This window comes from Macaca nemestrina, chromosome 7 (assembly GCF_043159975.1).
Source record: "Macaca nemestrina isolate mMacNem1 chromosome 7, mMacNem.hap1, whole genome shotgun sequence".
NCBI lineage: Eukaryota > Metazoa > Chordata > Mammalia > Primates > Cercopithecidae > Macaca > Macaca nemestrina.
Genome location: NC_092131.1, coordinates 90305727 through 90314250, shown reverse-complemented (window position 1 = coordinate 90314250; position 8524 = coordinate 90305727). Strand labels below are relative to the sequence as shown.

The window sequence follows — 8524 nt, the reverse complement described above, 5'->3', positions numbered from 1 at the left end:
GTGACAAGAGGCGACGGGGAGGAAACGTTGCCACCACCAAGGTCTCAGCCTGGGCCCAGGTCGAGGAAGGCCTTTGTCCTGCAGAACAAAAGCCACTGTTTGCACGTGTTAAACTTCATCAAACTTCAACAGACCCAGGTGCAAAACCCCACATCCCAAATGCCATCCGGGCTTATGCCACCTTCCCGAGCACGGACCATCCCTAGCCGTCAACCCTAATCAGGGCCATGCCCCACATCAAAGCTGCACTCCCTCCACAGAGAGCTTCTGCTCTAAGATGCATTGTTCTTATGACTTCCTACACTCGGCCTTGTCTGATGAATTAGGGCACGGAGCCCCCCATGGCACAGCTGGGCCCTGCTGGCATTGTTAATGAGGTAGGAAGGGCGCATTTGTCCGAGCCTGGGACTAACATAATCACATAAAGCTGTTGCTTTGGAATAGATGGAGCTGCCCCAGAGTCAATTTTCTTGGAAGCAATGCAAAGCAGAGCTTCCTGGGAGAAGACACAATGCCTCCTATTGTCTCTGTCACTTCCCCTCCAGCCTCCCAGCGTTTCTGCGTCTCCTCGGGAGCCACTGCCCTGTGCAAAAGCTGTTTGCTGATGCCCAGCCGCGGTTTCCAAAACCCCCATGAGAAGTCGTTTCTGTCCATAGTCATTGTTTCCAGAACAGCCAAGCCGACTGGGGAGGAGAGGCCAGGCCCAGGGAGAGCAGGAAGAGACCCAGCTTGCAACACAGGCCCCCGGCGGCTGGAGTCGGCTGGTGGATTGCTGGGGGGCAGCTGGTGCCAGCCCTGCTAGACGTGTCCAGGATCGGGTCAGAGGCCAGAGTGGCTCACATCCACGGGCTCCAGGAGGAGGCTCTCGAGGGCCCAGGTTCCTGGAGGAGGACACAGTGTGGATTATCCAGTGAGTCCTCAGAGTGCTCCCGGGAGATTCTATCCCTAGGCCCTCATCCTACCTAGGACTCAGGCAGCCATCTGGGTCTCTGCTTCCCTAACCACTTCCTCCTTCACCCGACCATCACCTAGTCTCAAGGGCGTAGGCAGCTTCTGGAGGTGGCTGAGACTGGAAGGATGTTGTCACACCTACCAGATATCCCTAGATGTATCTCTACCACCCCCACTACATATTCTGAAGAACCAAGGTGAGCTGGGGGAATCCCCAGGCCAGCAGGACAAGGCCTGGGCAGGAGTGGAGTCAGGAAGTGAGAAGTGGGGATCCTGGGGGTTGGGGGCTGTGGGGCTGGGCTGAGCACTGGGCAGGAGGCGGGAGGTGGCAATGGAAGCGACATCTCCCCATCTTCCCCAGCTCCATATGAGGGGTTCTGCTGCATTCACTGAGTCACCAAAGGACACTGGAAGGCCATCAAGATTTTTGGGTGACCAAGACATGGCTCCCTTCTTACTGTCTATGGGGAGACAGGCATTCGAACACCCAAGTCTAACCCAAGCAGAGTTGACTGAGGGCTAAAGGTTCCACAGAGGCTGAGTGCAGTGGCTCATGCCTGTAATTCCAGCACTTTGTGAGGCCAAGGCAGGTAGATCACTTGAGGTCAGGAGTTCAAGACTAGCCTGGCCAACATGGTGAAACCCCGTCTCTACTAAAAATACAAAAATTAGCCAGGCATGGTGGTGTGCACCTGTAGTCCCAGCTACTCAAGAGGCTGAGGCAGGAGAATCTCTGGAACCTGGGAGGCAGAGATTGCAGTGAGCTGAGATCACGCTACTGCACTCCAGCCTGGGCAACAGAGCAAGACTCCGTCTCAAAAACAAACAAATAAAGAAAAGTTCCAAGGATGGTCTGGAGGACAAACAAAAGAGAAGATTTGGTGCAGGAGTTAGGACAAAGACTCCCGGGAGAGCAGCCCTCACGTGGGGCCACAGTGAGGGAGTGGTCCCCTTTTGTGGAAGGGAAATGGAGGATGTGTGTGGTGAAGGCTTTGCTGAAGCATCTCTTATAAAAGGGGCAAAAGCACTTGCTCTCCTCCCAGCTCTGGCTTAGCCTCTCTCTCTTCAAGTCCCTGGCATCCCTAGAAAACCATGATTTTTCCATTCTGCACCTGGCCCAGGCACCTCCTCCCACCCCCACACACTGCAGTCTGGTGTGTGTGGTGGGCACACATAGAATACTCGCTGGTCTTGAAAATGAAGCCATCCTTTGGGGCCCCTACAAACCAAAGAGACCCACTGAGCCAAGAGATCACTCTTGGACACCAGCAAGGGTGAGATCACTTGATAGGTATTTTGTCGTGTGTTTCTTTTTAACCATATAAAAAACAAAAGGGTGGATGTGCAACCCAACCCAAGAATACCTTGGCTCAGGATCAACTAGATGAAACTTTTAAAAATGATTTAATGTTATGTTAGACTGTTGCATATTAAAGCGATGTAATGCCTTCTAAGAAACGAGAGTCAGATCCTGACTGGGCAAATTTAAGGAGTTATAACTCACTTTTCAAGAGAGCAACATTTTGTCCAATATGTACAGACCTCTAATGACAGTGTGCAAAGACTCTTTCGTTCCCAGATTATGAGGCTGCCACTTTCTCCTCCCCTTCCTGAGCCACACTTTTCTAAACAGCAATTGTGGGGGCAGGGGGAATGGGAAGTTCATGAGAGAAGGAAATATTTGGGACCATGTCGGCCAGTGGAATGGGGCTTGTGGTCACCGTGTTACAAAGTCAAATCACTTCCCAGTAAACACCAGTTTCCGATGGCTCTCTGGCCAGGGTTGGCCGGGGACAGGCAGGGAGTATATGTGTCGGGTACGTTGCGTCACAAGCTGTGCAGCTGTGTAGGCCTCTCTGTCCAGAGGCATTAATGGAAAACGACTGGGCACCCAGCCCACAGCAGATGCGCTAGGGAATCCAGCCAGGGGAAGCCGGGATGCAGCGGGAGAGGGGACACGCAGGGCCTGGCTGAGAAGCCTTGCAAGGTAACCACAGGCGGAAACCTGAAAAAATGAAGACGTTCCCACCAGTTCCAGAAAACAGGGCTAACTTAAAATGCAGCCCCTTTCCTTGAAGTGGGCTTGGCAAGCCCCAGGTGTTGAAAGGCAAAAGAAAAAAAGAAAGAAAGAGAAAGAAAAAGAGAAAGGAAGCAACATGTATCTAGCCTGCATTTCTAATTGAGTTCCCTTCAGACCCCCTCACATGCTGAATTGATGTGTGAGATCAGAACAAAAGGAATTTCGAGGAGTCATTGCTATAGACCCCAGAGCTAAGGAGATTGTAATTTCAAAATACTGTTTCATGCACTTACTAGACTAAATCAGCAAACAGATAGCAGCATGCCGGGTCCTCCTGGAAGTTGCCAGAAGTCTCACGACTGTAGCCTTCCTAGCTGCTGCTTCAGGGAGTCCCCTGGACCCCTCAACCCAGAAGAGGAAGGCAAGGATCCATCTCTCCTTGTTTCAAGAGTTCCCCTTTTCCCCGCTTTACGTCTCAGAGCCCCAGCTCCACCATGTCCCTCATCTGTCAAGTCTGCTCTCAGGGAAAAGTGGAAACTCACTCAGTCCCAAAGATGAATGGTAACCTCAGCTTCTTCTCATGGTGGGAGGGGAGACTCATGTTTTCCCAGATCCTAAGCTAAAGTAAGCTCCTGCTAAACAGATGAGGGAATTACGTTGAGAGGGAAGAGGTTCACAATGGACTCCTGTGAATTCCTTGAAGGATTCATGAGATTTCTCACCTTTGGGTTTTCTGTGGGGGTTGAGTCTCTGCATCTTAATGCTCTTTATCTAATTGGTTCAAACTTTCTTTCTGTTGAAAAATGTCACTTCTGCGCTTCGGAGTGGTCCCTGGGGTGGAGGATGCCAGTTGTCAAGCAAAACCTTTTCCCCTTTCTTCCTGACTGATAGACCTTTATATTATTGGGGCAGCAATAGGTCCAGCTAAAGCACTACATTTCCCAAGTTTCCAGACATCTGTAGCCAAGTGGGTGTAAGCAGAAGACTTTGAGGGTAGAGGGATGCTTCAGAGAAAGTTATTTGAAAGGGGGATAATTAAACCAGGAGGGGAACTTTCTTCTTTGCCCTTCCCCCATGGAATGTGGCTATGATGGCTGGAGCTCCAGCATCCATCTTGGTACCAATGTGAGGATGGACATTGCAAGCTAAGAGGGCTGAGCAGAAAGAAAGAAGACATCAGACTCTGATGAGTGACTGTGGAGCTGCCTTGTCAGTCCTAGACTGCCCAAGGCTGTATTTCTCTTAGGTGAAAATATACCTGTATCCTCTTTAAGTGATGTTGTTTCTAGTCTTCGTCACTTGCAGCTGAACTAAACCGAAGTAAGCTCTCCCCTTTCTGCACTTCTCCATACCACTACTCACACTTACAGCTTCTCATTCCGTGTCTGTCTTCTCCCCGCCATGTACCAGCTATGAGATCAGTGGTTGGTCTGTAGTGCCGTCTGCAGGAGCCTCAGTGCCTGGCGTGGCATCTGGCACATAAGAACAGGCCTGTAAATGTCTGCTGAATGAGATGCCCCTGCAACATGGCTCTGCCAATGGGCTGGCACGCCTGAAGCCCCCTTCCATGGAGTTAACAAGATTTAAGGATATCAGGGGCTGGGTGCAGTAGCTCATTCCTGTAATCCAAGCTCTTTGGGAGGCCAAGGTGGGCGGATCACTTGAGGTCAGGAGTTCGAGACCAGCCTGGCCAACATGGTGAAACTTCATCTCTACAAAAATACAAAAATTAGCCAGGCGTGGTGGCACGTGCCTGTAATCCCAGCTACTCAGGAGGCTGAGGCAGGAGAATCTCTTGACCCCAGGAGGCAGAGGTTGCAGTGAGCCAAGATTGGGCCACTGTACTCCAGCCTGGGTGACAGAGTTAGACTCCATCTCAATAAAAAATAAAAAATAAAAAAAGATTTAAGGATATCAGGAGCCAGGGCCCATGAGAAGTCAGCGTTTAGACTAATTAGGGCACCACAGAGGGAAAACCACCTGTTTGCATTTATTTATAAGAAAACCAGCTATTTCTGAGCACCCTCCATGTGCCAGGAGCTGCGTTGAGACTTAACGGAAAATCTTTCGGACCTCACTGTGGGGGTGGAGCAGGCAGCTGGCATTCCTCACTTTAGGGTATGCCCATGTCTTGTGATCTATCCCTGCATAGCAAACTGCCCCCAAGCTCAGGGCTTAAAACAACAGGCATTTTTTGAATTTCTCATGATTCTAAGGGTTCATTGGGGCTCAATTAGAGGGTCCCTCTGCTGGTCTGGTTTAGGGTCTCGCCCAGCTGCAGTCAGGTGGTGGCAGTGGCTGGACCTCCAATGCAGAGGGTGACTGCATTCACTTCCCTGGAGCTTTGGCAGGAGTGCCTGGGAGGCTGGGCTCAGTCAGGACATTGGGACACCTGGGCCTGTCTCTCCTTGGGGTGCTAGGGCCTCTCCCTCTGCACATGGATTTTCCATGTGGTCTCTCCTGAAGGCTACCTGGACTTCCTACATGGACGCTCAGGCCCCCACAAGTAGAGAGGCAGAAGCTGCCGAGCTTCCCAAGGATCAGGCCTGTAACTGGCCCGCCATGACTCAGCACTCTAGTTCAGGCAGCGGCAGGGCCAACCCAGAGTTAGCATAGCCGGGGACCACACGGAGACATGAACACCAGGAGGCTCCATTCGTGGAGCCCATCACCAGGGACTAGCTGCTGCCCCATGAGTAGGTGTGACTGAATTTTATAGGCGAGGAGGCCAAGAGAGAGGCAAAAGAGCTTGAAGGCCCCATACCATTGAGGGTGAGGATGGAACCCAGAGCAACCCACCTCCCTTGCCTGTCTTCTCTCCTCCTCCATACTCAGCCTCTTGAGCAAAGGAATGCTCCTGAAGGTGCATTTGAGGCCAGAACTCTGCCCAAAGAGCACACTGTCAAGGGCTGCATGCGTAGGGCTGAGGACGGTCTCTAATTCATGTGTTTCGTAAGTCGTTTATAGCAGGAGAGGGCCCCGGGAAAATGTCACAAAGATGAAAGGTGACTTAACAGATGGGCTGACACACGGAGGATCAGGGACATCCACACTCCGTACCCACAACCGTGGGCTTCTCTCTGTTCACTCCATCTCATTCTTTGAAAGTCTGTGCATTATTATCTCAGATTAAAACAAGCTCACACCTGTACCTTACCTTCTCCAACCAGAGATTTCTCACCTGAATCTCTGCAGGTGCAACAGGAACCCAGGGTCTCAAGAGCCAAGGTGCTCAGGATAGGGGAGCGTGACTCCAGGGCTCGGAAGGAGCCCCTCAGGTAAGGTCCCCTGAAAGTCTGAGAGTTCCCTTTGTCCACAACTCATCCATTTTGCCCAAATATGTTTTTGGACACGCAGTTCCCAGAGAAGAGCAGGCCCAGCCCCCTGGCCTCAGAGCTCAGCCTTCAGGGTAGGGCAGGAGAAAGAATGTAATCAGAGTTATGGATTAATGAAGTGAACCGTAATAACCATAAACAGACAGTTTGGGATTTGATTTGTTATTTTGTACAAGGCAGTACCTTTCAATAGCAACTGGTGTTAGGGCCAAGCTTAAATATTTTCATCTCACCAACAAAAAAACAGTGATCCCATTGTTACACTACACTTTCCCACCTTAAAATGGGATTGGTTTTGTGGATTGGGAAAGTTACCAAAAATAAGTTTCTTCAATCACAAAGGTTAGCAGAAAGGAAGTTGCTAGATCATTGCTAGATTGCTAGGAAGTTGCTAGATGAGAGGGGCCTCTAGGTAAGTAGTGTCTGTTACAGACAATGTGCGCCAGGCCACCTACCTCAAACATTTTTCCTATTTAATCCATGTAATAGATAACAAGTCCTACACCATTTAAGGATAAAAAGTAAGTTTGCTTATGAGTCCCTATATACAAGGTAAAATGGAGATAGTTCTATGGACTAGCTTATGGCTGCAAACTACATTTTAAGAAAAGCATAACCAGGCTGGGTGCGGTGGCACATGCCTGTAATCCCAGCCCTTTGGGAGGCCAAGGTGGGCAGATCACCTGAGGTCAGGAGTTCGAGACCAGTCTGACCAACACGGAGAAACCCCGTCTCTACTAAAAATACAAAAATTAGCTGGGTGTGGTGGCACATGCCTGTAGCTCCAGTTACTTGGGAGGCTGAGACAGGAGAATCACTTGAACCCAGGAGGCAGAGGTTGCAGTGAGCCAAGATTGTGTCACTGCACTCCAGCCTGGGCAACAGAGCAAGACTCTGTCTCAAAAAACAAAGAAAAAGAAAAAAAGGAAAAAGAAAAAGAAAAGAAAAGCATAACCAAACATGTCTTCCCTCTTGAGACCAACACTCCAAATACAACATGCCCACGTGGTTGTGCCACACAGCCTGACAGTGCAGCTTCCTGAGCACCAACATAAGATGGAGGGAGACAGGTGGGGGTGTGAATGCTCTCCCACCCGCCTCGGGAGGAATTCTACTACCTCAAAAAGATTGGTGGCCTTTATTTTGTGTCCCAACATAGAGGCAGGATACTACCTAGCAACAGCAAAGTCAAGCCTACTTTCAGCATTTTCAGAGTTTGAAGCCATTTGGTGACTCTCTGAGGAGTTGTCCATCTTTAAAGCACACCCTAAAAATACCTTCTGCTGGAGGTGCGAGGACTGGGCAGAAATGGCAGAACCACAGGATGATGGGCCACCAGACTCCCAGCCCCAGGGCCCCAGCACAGTCAGCACAGTCTCACCCAGCTGCAAAGCTGGAACTCCCTGGAGTTTTCAGTATGGTGGCACCAATGCTGCCAGCTTTTATTTTGCCAAAATAGAGTGACAACACAGAGGCCCGACCACACGATCTTGGACATTTCCCTCTTTTGAAAAATCTTCCCTATACCCAAGAGGACCATCTCTTACCTCTACTCTTCCCTCTCCAGGATGTCATTAACATCTTGAATTCATCGCTCATTATTCTACCAGACATAGTTATTCTCCCAATTACATTACAGACTCTTTGAGGGATGTCTTATTATTCTGTAGTTATGGTGCCTAGCTCCTAGAATGCTTTGTAACTGAGCAAAAAACCCTTTGGCTTACCAGAAGTCCACCCTGTTCAGGATTAAACATTCTACCTCTTACAAGATACAAACCAAGAGGGTGCTTTGGCACAGGCCTGGTCATGGGTTTCTGCATGGCATGAAAGAAGGCATCCCAGGCTGGGAGTCAGGTGGTCTGGGCTCCTCCACCCTAGCTAACAGCTAACTCCATAGCCATGGACACACGCTCGTGCCATGGGTGCAGAGTTTCTAAAGATGTAGGTTTTGGAGATCTCTCTGGTCTCCACCAGGGATACAACACTATGCTAAGCACTGACAGGGTTACTTCATCTATAAACGTCCCAGGCATGGGTGGGAAAACAAGCAGAACTTGTTTTTTAATGACACCAACCTAAAGCCTCATTTTAACTTGTTCTGGAAAGACTATTAGTCCTGATGCAGTCACTGCAGATCTACTAATAAACTATCCAACTCCCAGTTGGTGAGGGTGCCAATTTTGAGTATTTGGGGGCCCCTTGTAATAGTAGGTAC

General features: G+C 49.9%; 1 long non-coding RNA gene across 1 annotated transcript; it reads left to right on the top strand.

Moving 5' to 3' along the window:
- Positions 1-444: 444 nt before the first annotated feature.
- GCAWKR (gastric cancer associated WDR5 and KAT2A binding lncRNA) lies at positions 445-914 on the top strand. Its single transcript, XR_011625393.1, has one exon. It is a non-coding gene; the product is annotated as a gastric cancer associated WDR5 and KAT2A binding lncRNA (long non-coding RNA).
- The last annotated feature ends 7610 nt before the right edge of the window (positions 915-8524 follow it).